The sequence below is a fragment of the Bos indicus genome, chromosome 11, assembly GCF_029378745.1.
Source record: "Bos indicus isolate NIAB-ARS_2022 breed Sahiwal x Tharparkar chromosome 11, NIAB-ARS_B.indTharparkar_mat_pri_1.0, whole genome shotgun sequence".
Taxonomy (NCBI): domain Eukaryota; kingdom Metazoa; phylum Chordata; class Mammalia; order Artiodactyla; family Bovidae; genus Bos; species Bos indicus.
The window spans coordinates 71,366,670-71,383,646 of record NC_091770.1 but is presented as its reverse complement, the minus strand read 5'-3'; the positions used below and the strand labels follow the sequence as shown (position 1 = coordinate 71,383,646).

Here is a 16,977-nt window from a genome sequence, read left to right as displayed (position 1 = left end):
TGTTTAATAAAAAAAATAAAAGCAGTGGTAGGTGGAACTTCAAAGGACTTCATAATGAATAGTGAGTGTGGGCCAGTGAGCAAAGGGTGTGATCTGGTGGCTATTGGTGACAGTGGTGAATAGGAGAGTTTGGAAAGTATAGAAACTTGTGGTCTAAGAGTTGTCAGAATCTGGTACATGAAAGATTTCTGCTATCCATGCTTTTTTCCCCTTTAATTTAAGGCTATTTAGTCAAATTTCTGGAGACTACTACAAAGTTAAAACTATTAGTGTGGTTTTTCATGAATTTATTAATGATGGCTCATAACTGTGGTGATAGCAGTTTGCAATTGTGAAGAGCCAGCTTTCCAACAGATTCCCATTAGAGGAAAGGCTCATAACTGAGGAATTAGTTAAACCAGCCAGACATCTTCAAGGAATTATGGGTAAGCAGTTTTCTTTTCAAGTGGTTTATAAAACATCTGAGAAATGGCACTGTGGGGCAGAGGGCACATGTCCAACCATTGCCCTTCTGGGGGAAGGGACACTAGTTGGCACTTTCTTATCTTTAGTTGCCTGAACCCCAGGACTATTCTGTGACCCCTAGGGTTCTTGGGGTGACTCTAGGGCTTGGGGCTGGTGATGGAGGAAGCCGAAGACCTGCCTGCTTGAGCAGGTTTCAACAGTGCACATGACCCCAGAGTTTGTCATAAGGATGAGGACAAGAATTGGGTTGAGAGTAGGTGGAAAGTGGAAATTATATATAGGTTAGATAAGAATATGCCAATTTTAATTTTCCCCATTTTCAAAGAGTGTCTGATTTGATCCAGCCTCCCAGTGGCTCAAAGCTCCTTCTTCCTTTTATTCTGAAACTGTTTAGAACCCAGATTCTCCTTCCACTTTTCAAGCAAGGATTAGCCAGAGCTCTGTGGCAGACCTGTCCCGGATATTATCCTGAAGCCCCTTGAGCAATGCTGAGCCCTGCATTCATAATGTAAAAGGGAACACAAGTGGGTGTGTCCCTTCTGGCACTTGTCCCCTTCCAGTTCTTTTGTGGTCAAAGAGTCCTGCACAGCAGTTGCTCAATGCCAGGGTGGCACAGCTGCAACTCATTTAACCACTCATCTGTTGAGTGAAGGACTGTTTCCTTTCTACATTTTGGGTAAACTGAGGGATGAGATGGTTAATTGTTTAATCTAAAGCCAGAGATAGACTCTGGTGGATCTTGGACCAAACATTTGGACATCCCTTTGGCTTGCTTTCAATTTCAAACATAATTCACTAGGTTATACTGTTTCCTATACCTTAATTAGCATAAGTTTAAATCTGAGCAATGGTAAACATCTCTTCAGATCAAATACTATCAAAAAATGAATACCATTGGTTTCAAATAAAGCCTTTTGAATTTATACTCAAGTGGTTAGGGGATTGGCAGTTAGTTGTTGAAGCATAACATTTAGAAATTTGAAACGTTGAACTTTTCCTGTTCGATGCTGCCTTTAGGAGGTGTTCAGGGCAAGATGAAGAAGGTGCCACCTTTGGACTCTGAGTACAGGGCTCACACCTGGGCAGTAAAGATACAGGACGCTTGAAATGTACACCACTTTTCTGCAGAGGGGCACAGTGAGAAACTAGAACCTGCGTAGTGGTTAAAGCATGGGCACCAGAATCAGAAGGACCTGGCTTTGAATCCCACCTTTGGTGCTTACTAGCTGGTAATACTGGATTAGTTCCTTAACCTGTCTATGAGTCAGTTGTGTCCCCTGTAAACTGAGCATAAGGACAGTTGTGGGGATTGAGTTCCAACACATAAAGCACATAAAGTGTCTGGTATACACAGCCACACACACAAAGCGCTCGTGCAGGAGAGCTCTTCCTGGCGCGACCTCCTCTGTTACCAGCCTCTTTCCTACCTGAGCACTGTTATGCTCATTAACGCATTTCATTTTCCCCACCAACCAGCCAAGTAATCCTCTTCCTTCTGCAGCTAGAACAGTGTTAGCTGAACATTTGCATTTTGAAGCATCTTGACTGAATATGACACTGCATTGGTGACATTTTGATAGCTGTCACTGCATGGTTTAGTTCCAGCATCTTTCAGCACATTCAGAAGCATCAACCTTTACATGTTGGGGCGTCTCCAGCAGCAATTATAGCCACAAATGAAGAAAAGCTATACATGTTCCCATAAAATATCGAGATTTGTGTCACAGGCCTCTGGTGACAAAGACTTGTTGAACTGCTAGATGTCAGCTTTTTTCCCCCCTTCAGATAAAATTAAACTGTGGCGTAACCATCCACTCCATTAGAATAAATTGGTTTTTCAATCACAGTTCTATAGAAAATCAAATGTGGTACCATATGTATGCATAAGCATTTTTTATTGTGTGTGGACAGATAGAGGGGGTGTCCCAAAGAAAAGTTGGAATTGTGTTTGAGGGCAGGCTTATGGCATGCCCCACCCTACCTCTGACCCCTGTGAAATCCTTGCTGTTCTCTACATGCCTTCCCAGCCTCAGCTACTCTGCTTTCTCCATGACCTTCTTCTGAATGTGAAGCTCTGAGTGCTGGTACTTGTTCCAGCCAACTCAGTAGGTGGACTCTGGTAAGTTTTATAATTAGTTTTCTTAACAGCCCCAACTGGCCACTTTCAAAGTGATTCTGTTAAATGCAGCCTCTTTATGTTGTATGGCATAAGTCAATAGCTGGCTCTACCAGGAGACTTCAGAGATACAGAGAGGTATATGCCTAGGCCGGGGGCGCCGGGATGGGGGGAAGAGTTTTTTTTCTGGACTTGAGGCAGGTCAGAGCAAAAAGATATCTGGGGGGAAAAAAATCCCATATGACTTAGATAATCAAGGCACCATGGTTATCATGACTTAAACTCCTTGTGTAAATAACAGAGCCAGGAACAAAGGTCAAGGAAAGAAGCATAAGGCCGTCACCCCTGCCTGGTACTTAATAAAATGCCAGATTTAGACATTAATGCCATAATGAAAGAGAATCATAAAAAGCCTGTGCTCGCAAGGCGTTAGGAAGAGAAAAGGCAAGTAAATTGAATGTCAGTACAAGTTTTGACCACAGCCAGAAAGAAGGATGGAGAATGAGGCAAAGTCTGTCTTCATCTTGACACGATGTACAGTTCAGAGTAAAACTTGTGTAAGATGGGCTGGGCTGACAGACTGGGTCAGAGGGTGCAGAAGTGGACCTACGTGGCCCAAGACACTGAGGTGAAGTGATCTACTGTCTTGAGGATAGGAATTAAAGCCACCCAACCCTCCTTGGGGGTGTTTCCCTCAGGGCACTCACTGCCCACTGAAAATTGTTAGTGTTCCCATCTAATTTCACCTCTCGGCCCACAGCTACTCACTTCTACTCTGTTAGAGAGGCAGAAACTAACAGGTGATCCTGGAGACTGGAGAATTTGCCCAAGGATCTCTCTCCTTAACAGAAACTCTCAGACTCAGTGACTGATTGCAAGGGACACATCTGGCACAAGCAAACAGGTGCTTTCAGCGTATTGTACTGAGTATCTTGATACCAGGAACCATAGGGATGGGAAACAAATGCCGATCCCCCTGCATGTGACATGTCTGGTGACTTTAATGGAAACAGTGAAAATGGAGTGTTGGGAGAAACCCGTACAAACAGAGCAAGGCAGTTCTGTACGTACACGTGATTGGTGTTTGCCCTTCCCTCCTTCTGTGTGTTTTTTGCCATGTCAAACACACTAAAGGAGAGCTGCCCCCAGCCCCAGCCCTGACTGGAGAGAGTGGAGTGTGTGCTAGCCTGGAATAGGCCTCTTTCTGGGCCACTCTCTGGGCTGTCTGCACAGAGAAAACACAAATAGAAACCTCGGGCACGTAAGGACACACACAGGCCACAGATCCTGTCAAAGGGGCTCCATCGTGTTCCGAGTGAACAGATGTTTATTCCACAACATTCTCCTTGGGTTTTGTCCAACGCATTAAAAAAAAAAGCAAAACAAAACAGTTTACACTAATTATTCCCTTTTGCTGCCTTTGCTTGTTTTGCTTTGCTCTTTTCTTTTTCCCATACGTTAAAACTATTCGTGTGAGGAAATTCTGCCCAGCTGCTTGCTGGAACAGACCCTTCCATAGCTTAAACCAGGAACCCTTTGTTCTTGGATCGGAGTGGAGCTCAGATTGCCTTGTCACATGTGTCTTGGCGCTTCTTCCCTGAAGTTTATAGGCTTTTTAAAATCCATTTCCTTTTTACTCCAAAGATGATCGGCTTTCATAACTTTTCTTCAAGTGAATTAATCCAGAGCCCCTCATTGTTTTGGGTTTTCTTCCATGGTTCAGTCAGTATTTTACTCAGCAATCATGTATTAAGCACATCCTAAGTTTGGGGACTATCATACCACTATACTGGCTATTAAAAGAGGAATTAAACACTTTTCGCTGTCACTAATTTGTTCGTATCTTCATTTCATTATTCATTTCCTTCATTCAAGAAATATTTTTTCCGCTCTTGCTGTGCACCAGGTCTGCACTGGGTGCAGAAGAATCAGTAATGAGGAAAACCAGGCTTGGTCCTTGCCTTCAAGGAATTCCCAGTGTAGTGGTGGAAACAGACATGGAGAGAATTAATTGCAGTTCAGGGTGATGCATGCTGTAATAGCAAGGTGTTCAGGATTCTTTGAGGAGTGGGAAGAATGTAATGGGCTCTGCCTCAGGCATAGAAATTTCAGAGCATACCTGATATGGGAGAGTATTGTAGACAGAGACAACAAGATATTCAGAGTCAAGGAGGTATGAAAGAGTATGTTTGGAAAATGAACATTGGTTCAGTGGGGTCAGTATCTAGGGTGCAAAACCAGGAGATACAGCAGATGAAGCTGGAAAAGTAAGATAGGCATCCAGGTTGGTAAGGTCATTTTACACGCCACATTTAGAAATCTGGAATATGTTATATAGAAAACGGGGGGAGAGAGCAGCAAAGGCTCTTAAGCAGAGAAAACATATACTCGTTGCCATGGGCTGAATTGTGTTCTTTCCAAATTCATATATTGAAGCCCTAACTACCCCCCCCACCCCATATGTCAGAGTGTGACTATGGAAAGAGGATTTTTAAAGAGGTAATTAAGTTAAAATGAGGTCATCAGTGTGGACCCCGGTCTGTATGGCTGGTATCTTTGTTAAAAGATGAAGTTAGGGCACAGATACACAGACGGATGACCTTGTGAAGACACAGGGGAAACTGGCCATCTACAAGCCTGAGACAGAGGCCTCAGAAAAAACCCAACCCTGCCAATACCTTGAGCCTGGACTTCTAGTCTCCAGAATTATGAGAAAATAAAGTTCTGTTTTTTAAGCCAGTGACTAGTGAAACACTTTCAAAGAGAATATTTAAGTAACTTAACATAGGAAAATATTTTTGAGACTTCTTAAAGATTTCAGAAATATATTTATTTTTAAGGACAGTTGGCCCTCCATATCCAGTGGTTCTGCATCTGTGGAGGTGGCCAACCAGGGATTGAAATACTCCGGGAAAACATCTCCAGAAAGTTGTGAAAAGCGAAACATGAACCTGCTGTGTTCAGGCAACTATTTACACTGTGTTTAAACTGTTTACATAGAATTTAATTGTATTAGGTATTATATGTATTCTAGAGATGATTTAAAGTATGGGGAGGACTCTGCCATAGGTTTTATGCAAATATCACACCACTTTATAGCAGCCATAAATTTTGATATCTGCTGAGGTCCTAGAACCTACTTCTGACGATTGCTAGGGAACAACTATAATCTGTGTGTTTCCAGTTCCAGTTCAGTTGCTCAGTCGTGTCCTACTCTTTGCGATCCCATGAACCACAGCACGCCAGGCCTCCCTGTCCACCACCAACTCCCAGAGTCCACCCAAACCTAAGTCCATTGTGTTGGTGATGCCATCCAAGCATCCTCTGTCATCCTCTTCTTCTCCTGCCCTTAATCTTTCCCAGCATCAGGGTCTTTTCAAATGAGTCAGCTCTCCGCATCTGGTGACCAAAGTATTGGAGTTTCAGCTTCAGCATTAGTCCCTCCAGTGAACACCCAGGACTGATTTCCTTTAGGATGGACTGGTTGGATCTCCTTGCAGTCCAAGGGACTCTCAAGAGTCTTCTCCAACACCACAGTTCTAAAACATCAATTCTTCGGCGCTCAGCTTTCTTTATAGTCCAACTCTCACATCCATCCATGACTACCGGAAAAACCATAGCCTTGACTAGACAGACCTTTGTTGGCAAAGTAATGTCTCTGCTTTTTAATATACTGTCTAGCTTGGTCATAAGTTTCCTTCCAAGGAGTAAGCGTCTTTTAATTTCATGGCTGCAACCACAATCCACAGTGATTTTGGAGCCCAGAAAAATAAAGGCAGCCACTGTTTCCATTGTTTCCCCGTCTATTTGCCATGAAATGATGGGACCAGATGCCATGACCTTAATGACAGGTTATTTTCACTATTTGTTAAAGCAGTGTAAGTCCCTTTGATAGACAACATTTTGTTGGTTGAGATTAGTTACTCTATATATTCCAAGGTAATTAACCTGTGGTACCTATAACAATAATGTTCACATATTGAGTGTTTTTCCTGTGCTGTCTTATTTAATCTGCATTTTTACCCCATAAGGTGGATGCCATTAATATCTTTCTTATTACTGATGATGAAACAAAGTCTTAGAGAAGTTAGTAATTTTCCCAAGACCACACCACTACTAAATGTCAGAACTAAATTATTTTATCTATCTAACTAAATGAGAGTTTTCATTTATACTTGGAAAGACTTTTTTGGACCCCGTCCAAGAGCTTTTTGTTACAGAAGAACTCAAGGAACCCAATGTAATGTATTTTCACCTGAAAGGTGTCCTTGTGGTCTAGACTTGGAAGATATTTTAAAGAAGATCCAGCACAGAGGTGAACCATTTTATTATAAAGGGTGGATTGAAAAAAATACATCTTTTATCTCTTTGGCTATTGTAAAAGTTTTATCCTTTGTACTAAATTAAGTAATTTAACCAGAATCTGATTTTGTTGGAAGACCATTATTCATACTTTGAATACTGTTATCAGAGTATGCTTGATTCTTTTATCAGCCATGGCCTACTACTTCTAGAAGTCTGCACATGGCCTGGTTTGGTATCATGGGGGTTCGTTTCTGCTTTGTACAGGTAATAACCACTTCTAGTGGCCGTGAATTTTTCTCCTTTCATTTACTCCAAATTCTACCCCCTTTTTAGGTTTTGAAAGGTGGGACCATGCAAAAGCTGAAATGGATTGGGTTTATGACCCAAGGCCCTTTTTACCGTTTTTGCCCAATTCATGGTTGAAAGTTATCAGCATGGTTATAATTCTCAGAGGACAGGAAAATTAGTTCTGAGCAAGATTGTAATATCTGAAACTTGTTTTTTAAATGGATTTGAAGGACGTGCCTAAAAGTTGAATGGTTTCAAGTCATACTGGAAATGCAGACAAGAAGTTATTAGAATCTTCACACTTTCTCCCTTTGTCTTCTATCTGGGTGGGCACAGATCTGCTAACTTCCTCCATGGTGTGAGATAGTTAGTCTCACTTGTCCCCAGATCAGTTACTTCCAACTAAACTTTCAAAAAGACAGTGACACTAGGCGTAAAGCTTCAGTCTTATTATTCAGTCATTTATTGGTTTAATTCTAATACTCTGCTTTTTTCCCCTCATGGTGTGGTGGGACTTCTGAGCAAACTATAAAAGATGTAGCTTACTTCCAATATGTGGGCTTCTGATTATCTTCCTGCTCACACTGAAGACCTGATAATGGAATTTTAGTATGGATTTATTTAAACCTTTACTTCTTTTTAAACCCTAGGAAGGACTGTGGGTTGTTTTTTAAGAGCAGTTCTGAGCTCTGTATTGGAATTTTATTTCAAGCTGTGGTAACAACACTTGAAACCTGTTACCTTAACTATTCTTATAGCTGTCTTTGGTTCAGGGAGAAAAATCACGTTTATTTTATGTGTATGATAAAAGACATTTTTATTTTGCTCTAAATATGTCCAGTGTTGTTGGCATTGTTGCTTCTGGAAGATAATATGAGAATATTATCTTGAGAATATGTGTTGAAAACTTTTAAAAGGTTCATATCAATTGTTCAGGATTTCACTATGTTAATATAATTCTAACCTGGGTCTAATCTAACATGAGGGCTTTTTAGCTGACATTTTTATGTTCTTTGTGACCTCTTCAAAGAAACAATCTAAATATCCAGGAATAAGGGACTAGCCAAGTATATGGTGACGTATCAGTGTAACAGAATCCTGTTATCCATTTAAAAAATATTTAATGTCATGAAAATATATTTATAATACAGGGCATTCCAAAAGTCTTCAGTTCAGTTTTAAGCTTTAACAACCTTAGAAGTATAAATGCTTCAGATTTTCAAAAAGCATTCTTTGAAAGTTTAATTATGTAAATTTCTTTTATACTGGTTTCACTTTGTGAATTTTGAGTCATTTAAATTTTTTTGATTTCAAGTAATATTTGTCAAAGAGACTAAAACAAAATTAAAATTAAAATTAAAAATTTATCTGAAACTTTACAAGTAATGCATATTTTATAATCTTAAGCACAAAAATTATAAAACAAAAGATAAATAGAAGTGATAATTTATTAAAGTAGACTTTTAAAACAATTAGTGCAGCTTGATTCCAAGTATTTAAAATATATATACTTGAATGCATTGAAAATAGAAAAGGAAGGCTATACATCAAAACTAAGAGTAACTTTCTCTGGGGTAGTAGGATAATGAATTGTTTTAATATTCCTTTTTGCTTTTCTCATTTTTCAAGTTTTCTACAGTGAGCATGCATTACTTTCTTATTCAGAAAAATGTTATTTAAATACTTTAAAGAATAGAACTAATATTTTGACTTCTCTGAAACCCAAAGGTCATAGTTAGTATATGTAAAAAGCCAGGAAATATTAACTCCATCCACCAATTGTCATTAAAGTAATTAACTTAGCTATTAATTCTGAAAATAAAGAACAACTATAAAATATAAGAAAGAGTCCTCCCTAAAATAGCTAAAAGCTGTGTTCCAAAGCTTTTTGTTTGATTGAAACTATCATATTTTAAGATATTTTTAGATGTTTGTGAACTACAACAGAATCATACAACTGAAAGTGGGAGATTAGAGGGCATTTTGGTTATCATTGTTTTGTATTTTATGATTCTAAGAGATCATACAAAGATTAATGAATAGAAGCTACAAAGGAAAAGAATTTAACTTCACAAGAAGAAATTCATTTCTCTTTCACATTTTAAGACATTTTTTAAAGAAAAATCAAGCAGTATATCCATAAAATGAAATTAAAATTTAAAAAAATTTAAGCAAAGAAAATGATATAAAAGGATATACAATGCAAAGGACATTTTCTGCATTCCCAGACCACCTAGACTTCCAGTTTCTCTCCCCCATTATAGCCAGTTATAAAACTGTTCTTCATGAGTATAAAAGTATGAAAGTATTTTTTCTGTCACTTGTATATCATACTATACAAAGTATGCTGCAACCTTTTTTTTTTTAAAACTACACAATATATCATGGAGATTATTCTGTATTAAGCCAGGTGGGTCTATTGAATGTTCGTAACATAGTTTATTTAACTAAATCCTTGATGATGAACATAGCAGTTTTTATTTTCATTTTTCAGCCTTTTGCTACTCTCCTTAACACTGAATATCTTTATACATACCTTGTGGAATACTGTTCTAACAATCACATATGTCAATGAGAGATGATGGTGGGATTCTCATATTCCTATAGTACTGATAGTTTTGAAGGCTTTTCCTGTATATCTTCTTCTTTGCTTCATTTGTTTGCCTTCTGAAATGATTAGCTGTCCGCTGCTGGAAGTGGGCGACTGTCAGGTGCATCCAAGGTTGCTGTGGAGAGAGATCATTCATTTAATGGTTGGGAGTGCCCTCTGGTTAAGGAGTCAAGAAATAAGACAGTCCATTCATGTTTTCCTTTCTAATGGATCTTCCCAAAATAAAGGCTTTCCCCCCAACCCCCACAGTTGGTATTTTCTTATTGATAGCAACTGAAGGCAAAGGAAGGGGAATCTCATTGTCCTTTAATTGTTCTTCATGTTTTGTGCCCTATGCTCATTGTTAATTGGACTACTGTGGCTGAGAATTTCATTTATCCCTTGTTGGAGGCACCTCTTAATTCCATATTGAAAGTGAAAGTTGCTCAGTTGTGTCCAACTCTTATGTGATCCTATGGGACTATACAGTCCATGGAATTCTCCAGGCCAGAATACTGGAGTGGGTAGTCTTTCCCTTCTCCAGGGGATCCTCCCAACCCAGGATCAAACCCAGTTCTCCTGCATTGCAGACGGATTCTTTACCAGCTGAGCCACAAGGGAAGCCCAAGAATACTAGAGTGGGTAGCCTATCCCTTCTCCAGCGGATCTTCCAGACCCAGGAATCGAGTCGGGGTCTCCTGTATTGCAGGCGGATTCTTTACCAACTGAGCTATCTGGCACCTTGAAGCCAGGGATATGGAATTAGCCCTAATTCCATATTAATGAATAAATCATGTCATTGACACTAGGACTGACTCTTCTAGGATAGGTATAGCACTTGAAATGTTTAGTGATTTGTAGGAGACATGTCGAAGTTTGTAGATTGGGACCTTATTTTCCTCAGATTTAAAAATTAATGTGTCTTCCTTCAACGGCTACTTGATTTCTTTGTGTGTAAATTTTAGAACAAAAGACTTTCTTAACATGTTGTATGTTCTTTAGAGTTTAGTTCAGGGATGTGATCAAAAGGGAACAATAAAGTCAGAGGTACTCAGGAAATGCAGCTGTACTAGAGGCTCCCTACCTCTGCTGTGCTTTCTTTTCTTGCGAGGGGTGCATGTGTGTGTTTACATTGTCTGGCACACCATCCTTAATAGAATTGACCAGTCCTTTTTTTCTGGCATCTGATAGCAGGATCAGGTAAGTGTGTTTGTTCAGGGCTTTGAAGAACAACATCTACGATACTATGCATGGGTTTATCTCCCTATTCCTAACTTGGACATTCATTGTGTTAATTTTTCTCATCAAAAAGCCAAGAACAGATTCGTGTGCGAGTTTGGAGGAGCTCCTCTGAATGGTTGCAGAACAGGGACGATGCAGCTGTGCATTTCATGCCTCTGTGTTTAGCCCTAGCCTGCATTAGCCCCAGCCCACCTTCTGTGCATTTGCTTCCCTGTCCTGCTTCTCGATGCCTTGGATAAGAAGAGCACTGAGTGGGTGGGGGCCAGGGCTCTGGGACCCTGCCTTGACATGTCTTTTTTTCACTGGGACATTCTGGAATTGTTCTTTCCATCAGCTTATGGTTCCCTGTAAAGAAGACTTGTCTCAGCATGATGTGGCTGCTTTCAGAGTAGTGTGTGTGTGTGTGTGTGTGTATGTGTGTGTGTGTGTGTGTGTGTAAGAGGGAGGGAGGGAGAGACAGGGAGATGAGGATGGGCAAAAGTATTCCTATATTCTCCTGTAGTGAATAGCAGAAATCAAATTTAGAATGTTGTCAACAAGCATTACAAATATGCTTTCTGAGACTTGGCAATTTAATGCAACTTTTAAGATCTAAAACCTCATGTATTAGTCAGCTCAGGCTGCCATGACAAAACACCATAGACTGGGTGCCTTAAACAACAGAGTTTTATTTCTCACAGTTCTGGAGACTGGAAGTCCAGGTTCAAGGTGCCAGTCTGCTCAGTTTCTGGTAAGGGCTCTATTTCTGGTCTGCAGACAGCTGCCTTTTCACTGCCTTCCTCACAAGGCACAAAGAGCAAGCCCTCTGGTCTCTTCTTCTAAGTGTGTTGATTGCGTTGGTCCAGGGCTGTACCATGACTTCTTCTCACCTAATTACCTCCCAAAGGCTCCATCTCCAGATACCATCACACTGAGAGTTAGACCTTCAGCACATGACTTTGAGGAGAGCACAAACCTTCAGTCGTCACCTAAGGAAGCCTTGGTGGGTGGGGTGCCCTGGCACAGGTTAGCATCTGCTTTTGACAAGACCCTAATTGAGCAAAAGCTGACTGATAATACATAAATAAGTGACTCTTTACTTTCCCCACTTTGGTGCATACAAATGGCAACCCACTCCAGTTCTCTTGCTTGGAAAATCCCATGGACAGAGGAGCCTGGTAGGCTACAGTCCATGGGGTCGCAAAGAGTCGGACATGACTGAGCTACTTCACTTTACTTTACTTTCCCCACTTTGGTGCATACAATTCACAGCTTGAACTCAAGCCTCTAGGCCTCATAAGACTTCAGGCAAGGACCAGGTGGGGTGCCCATATCCCTCAAGTCCACACAGGCCCAGGAAGGCATAAGAAGGGTTTTTGTTATTGTTAGTTATCTGGGGTGTCCTAGGATTCAGAGCAGCAGGAGGATGTGCTTTAAGTCATTAAAAGCAGCTACGGTGACCCAAGCCAGCTCCAGTGATCTGGCTCCCAGATTGTAGAGTGCAACAGGGGCGAGGCTTTGGATCACACTGAGTGTGGCTTTAATGCGTGCAGACTGACTTCATGCCAGGATCACAGCGTCCCTAATCTTTCCTTGCTGTTTTTAGATTTTTAACTCAGTCAAATCTAGTTGTTGGATTAACATGATGTCATTTCTGTTTGATTTATCAATGCATCACTTGACAATGTACTGCCAAGAAATCAATGACAGTTCTGTATTGCCAATGAAAATTTCTGGCAGCTTAAAGCATTCCGTGGTACAGGTTGATACATGACCTTTGGGTTTGCAAGCCTTGGATATAATCCAGGAGAAAACGAAAAATAAAGATGAGATTGAGAAGTTGAATTTACAAAGTTTAAAGAATTAGGAGAATGAAGAAAAAGATTAACCATAAACTCCTTTAGTATATAGGAATTTGAGTAAAAAAAAATTATTAAGGGGCAGAATACCTTGCTTGAAGTCATTAAAAGCAGCTAGGAATGCAGGGAGATCAAACCAGTCAATCCTAAAGGAAATCAACTCTGAATATTCATTGAAAAGACTGATGCTGAAGCTGAAGCTCTAATACTTTGGCCCACTGAGACTAAGAGCAGACTTATTAGAAAAGACCCTGATGCTGGGAAAGATTGAGAGCAGGAGGAGAATGGGGCAACAGAGAATGGGATGGTTGAATGACATGACCGACTCAATGAACATGAGTTTGAGCAAAATCTGGGAGACAGTGAAGAGCAGGGAAGCCTGGCGCGCTGCAGTCTGTGCGGCTGCAAAGAGTCACACATGAATTAGCTACTAAACAATGACAGTCCCTTGCTTTAGAGTAGAATGGTACTTTCTAGCCAATTTATTTGTGAAATACCTTTCACTAAGAAGTTTTAATTTTCCCATTAGTCTTCATAATAGAAATCAGAAGTATAGTTTTGCATAGGACTGTGTTGTAAACCCTTGGGATGGCCTATTTGCCCATTCATTCACTCATTAAACAAATATTTATTCTACATTTACTGGCAGTGTTCTAGACACTTGGGGATACAGCAGTGAGCGGAACAGATGAAGTTCCTGTCCTCATGGAGAGCACACTGTAGCTGGCAGAGACAGACAATAAAGTAAACAAGAAATATTCAGAAAAATAAAGCTGAGAAAAGGGGCAGGGTGTGTGGATATGGGTAAGGGTGAGAGATGAAGTTGCTGTTTTGGATGGGGTGGTCAGGGAATGCCTCCCTGAGAAAGCAGCATTTGAGCAGAAGGAAGTGTAGGAGTGAGCCATGCATAGATCTGGGTGAGAAGCACTGTGGGGAGAAGAGTCAGCAAGCATGAAGGCCTGAGATGGGAGGCTGCTGAGAGTGATCCAGGATCAGCCAGGATTCCAGGGAGGCCAGGGCACAGCCGGGCAGTGGGGAAGATGAATGATGTGCTCTGTCATTTTATCCAGATCACTCTGACTGCTGTCATGTGAATGGATGAAGGGGATCAGGGTAGGAGCCAGGAGACCAATTAAGAGGCTCCTGCAAGAATCCATGGGAGAGACGATGGTAGCTTTGAGTGATAGCAGCACAAGTGATGGTGAGTGGCAGGTTTCTGAATATATTGAGGCAGTTGAGGATTCGCTGGTAGACTGGATGTGGACTGAGAGTGGAATTATTGGAATTAGGGGTAATTTCAGGGTTTTTGTTTGGTTGGTGGGTTTTTATTGGTTTAATTTGAGAAATTAAATAGCCATTTACTGAAATCAAAAGCACTGTGGATAAGTGCAGATAGAGGAGAGAACACCTAATCTGAGTGCTGGAGCTCTAGAATGAACCAGCCCAGGGCAAAGGTGAAAGTCTAAGTCAGAGGTCAGCAGATTTTTTCTGGAAAGGGCCATATAGTCAAGAGTTTATGCTTTGTGGGCCAACAATTCAGCTGTGCCAATGTATCAAAAAAGGAACATAGACAATGTATAAAGTAAGGAACAAGGCTGTGTTCAATAAAACTTTACAAAGCTAGGCAGCGGGCTGCATTTAGTCCATGAACCATAATTTGGACCATAATTTGCACATCCCAGTGTTTGTCTCTATGCCAGGAGTTTCCTTTCTTTCTTTCATTTTTCTTAGACCCTGGGATTTTCTTTTATTCCAGGCAGACGCATTACCATCTGAGCCACCAGAGAAGCCCCTTTATTCCAGGAATCCCTTTTAATTAGATAGCCATACTGTGTAATAGAGCCAGGATCTAACATTACACTTTACTGTTAAATTGGTCTGGCCTGATTCAGTCAAGAAAAGTCCTAAATTCAAGATACTACTTTAAAGTTCTGTGCCTTATTATTTTTTAATTCGCTTATATGAGGAGAAATACACAAAAATTACTGATGATGTGATGATGGATAATCAGTAAAAGTCAGTTACAGAGAAGGAGACAAATTTGCAGCAGCAAAGATTTAGGCTGTATATAAGTAATAATATTTTGATGGTAAAATTTGTTAAATATTTTGCCCAATACAGTTCATGGGATAACTGTCTTAAAAGATGTTAGTTTTCTTAGGATTTTGCTTTTTAATGTTATTTGTACAATTTGAAGTAACCCACTGCGGATGCTGATTGCAGCCATGAAATTAAAAGATGCTTGCTCCTTGGAAGGAAACTTATGACCAACCTAGACAGCATATTAAAAAGCAGAGACATTACTTTGCCAACAAAGGTCCGTCTAGTCCAGGCTATGGTTTTTCCAGTAGTCATGTATGGTTGTGAGAGTTGGACTATAAAGAAAGCTGAGTGCCCAAGAATTGATACTTTTGAACTGTGGTGTTGGAGAAGACTCTTGAGAGTCCCTTGGACTTCAAGGAGATCCAACCAGTCCATCCTAAAGGAAATCAGTCCTGGGTATTCACTGGAGGGACTGATGGTGAAGCTGAAACTCCAATACTTTGACCGCCTGATGCGGAGAGCTGAGTCATTTGAAAAGACCCTAATGCTGGGAAAGATTGAGGGCAGGAGGAGAAGGGGATAACAGAGGATGAGATGCTTGGATGGCATCACCAACTCAATGGACATGGGTTTGGGTGGACTCTGGGAGTTGGTGACGGACAGGGAGGCCTGGTGTGCTGCGGTTCGTGGGGTCACAGAGTCGGACACGACTGAGTGACTGAACAGAACTGAACTGATGTACGTTTTATATAGTCTGAGGACAATGGCATAAATGCATGGCTTTGAGTTCTCTTTTTGACCATTAATAGTAATTAATCTGTTCAGTTAGTAATGTGTGTTTAAGGTTCCTTTGTGTCTTATTATGGCATGATCATTTATTTTTAGTGCTGAATAATATTCTATTGTCTGGATGTACCACAGTTTCATTTATCCGTTCATCTACTGAAGGACATCTTGGTTGCTTCCAAGTTTTGGCATATGAATAAATTTACTGTAAACATCCACATGTAGATTTTGGTGTAGATCTAAGTTTTCAGCAGCAGCTAGTAGCTCAGACAGTAAAGTGTCTGCCTGCAATGCAGGAGACCCAGGTTCGATCCCTGGGTCAGGGAGATGCCTTGAAGAAGGAAATGGCAACCCACTCCAATATTCTTGGCCTGGAGAATCCCATGGACAGAGGAGCCTGGTGGGCTACAGTCCATGGGGTTGCAGAGTCAGACACGACTGAGCAACTAACACACACGCAAGTTTTCAACTTTTTTGGGTAAATGTACCAACCTAGATAGCATATTGAAAAGCAGAGACATTACTTTGCCAACAAAGGTCCGTCTAGTCAAGGCTATGGTTTTTCCAGTGGTCATGTATGGATGTGAGAGTTGGACTGTGAAGAAAGCTGAGCGCTGAAGAATTGGTGCTTTTGAACTGTGGTGTTGGAGAAGACTCTTGAGAGTCCCTTGGACTGCAAGGAGATCCAAGCAGTCCATCCTAAAGGAGTCAGTCCTGGGTGTTCATTGGAAGGACTGATGTTGAAGCTGAAACTCCAATACTTTGGCCACCTGATGCGAAGAGTTGACTCATTGGAAAAGACCCTGATGCTGGGAGGGCTTGCGGGCAGGAGGAGAAGGGGACAACAGAGGATAAGATGGCTGGATGGCATCACTGACTTGATGGACATGAGTTTGGTTGAACTCCGGGAGTTGGTGATGGACAGGGAGGCCTGGCGTGCTGCGGTTCATGGGGTCGCAAAGAGTTGGACATGACTGAGCGACTGAACTGAACTGAACTGAAAGGCACACAATTGCTTTTGTTTGTTTGTTTTTTTAAACAAAAACTTTTTTTTTTTGGTGTTTAAAGAAACTGCCAAACTGCCTCTCCCAACGTGGCTGTTTCATTTTGCATTCCTGCCAGCAATGAATGAGAGTTTCCGTCGCTCCGCTTGCTTCACTAGCATTTGATGTTGTTGATGTTCTTATATTGGGGCATTCTAATAGGTGTGTAGAGGTGTCTTTTTCCCTGATGACATGTGACATGGAACATCTTCATGGAAGATGCTTATCTTCCATCTGCTTATCTTCTTTGGTGTGGTGTCT

General features: G+C 40.9%; 1 protein-coding gene across 2 annotated transcripts in view; it reads left to right on the top strand.

The window, feature by feature from the left end:
- Window positions 1–16,977, top strand: part of BABAM2 (BRISC and BRCA1 A complex member 2) — a 418,531-nt gene that overhangs the window by 244,913 nt on the left and 156,641 nt on the right. The window lies entirely within an intron of this gene.